Here is a 1,310-nt window from a genome sequence, read left to right on the forward strand (position 1 = left end):
CACCACCCAGGCTCTCTGGCCTTAATTTCACCCACATCCTATGTGCCTGCCCTTCGACCTCTCTGTGCTGCCCCCTCCCAGGCCTTGCACGCCCACCTCTCCCACCTGTGCTTCAACCCCTTTATCTTAATCACCAGCCTCTCTGGCTGTGACCGCCTCACTCAGTCCTCTCACTCTGGCCCTACCAAGCTCTGTCCCCGACACTCTGTAGCCCTGTGCTTCTGGTTACTGTGCTGTCGTGCCAGGAGTGGGGGGAGTGTGGCCTGCTGGACAGAGCAAGGGAGTTGGAGCCCAGCCAACCTGGCGTCCAGGCTTGTGCCACCGAGTATCAGCCTGAGCAAGTCAACAGACTTTGAAAGGTCTCGCTTCTCCATCTGGAGTGCGGGAACGACAGTGCTTGCCAGGCAGGGCTGTCACAAGGACCATCTCGTGTGTGGGAAACGCCAGGCATAGAGCACGAGTTTAAATAAGGCAGCTCTTCCCTTTCGTTCTGAACAGCTGTTTAATGTCCCGGAAAGTAGTGTTAAGAGCCAAAATGAAACAATTTGGAAAAATATTTGATTAGGTTCATACCTCACCCCGTATACAACACACAACATTAATTCTACATCATCGAAGCAGGTAAATATTAATATTTCAAGCATCAAATGACAGAAAATGTAGATAATTATTGTAGTTACAAGGTGGAATTATTGCTCTCATTTTGGAGAGGAGCAAAGTGAGGCTCAGAAAGGTTCAGCAAGAAGGTGGCTGTGTTAGCATTTGAACTCAGCCCTGTCTGACTCCACAGCTCCCGGCCGTAACTAGCGCATCGTATAGTCTCAGGAATTTAACACTTACCAAATAACTGTCTAAGTTTAGAAACAATAGAAGCAATCAGAAAGGGAAAGCTTTGGTGTAAAAAACATTCCTGTGCTCACTGCAGCAACACATGCACTAAACTGGAACGATACAGAGGCTGACACGCGGATTCGTGAGGGATTCCGTATTTAAAAACAAAAACCAATCCCTGTTTACAAAATGAAGAGGAAAAAAAGAAAAGACAAGGAAAAATGTAGGTAGGACATATAAGAGAAAAGGGCTAATGTCTTCATAACACAAAGAGTTTATATAAATATTACTGTGAAGGTATTAAGGCACCTGTATCCCAGCTTGCTGACCTACAGCTGTGCTCCCTACAGCAGCCCGAGTGATCTCAAAATGCGAAATGTCCGATCTTCGGTAACTTCCTACTCCTCCGCCACTCTCTTTTACAATCACCCCTGCTCTAGCTGTGCTTATCCCCTCTCTGTCCCCTGGACCACGAGCTT

This window comes from Propithecus coquereli, unplaced genomic scaffold, assembly GCF_000956105.1.
Source record: "Propithecus coquereli isolate 6110/MARCELLA unplaced genomic scaffold, Pcoq_1.0 Scaffold953, whole genome shotgun sequence".
In the NCBI taxonomy this organism is placed as follows: Eukaryota; Metazoa; Chordata; class Mammalia; order Primates; family Indriidae; genus Propithecus; species Propithecus coquereli.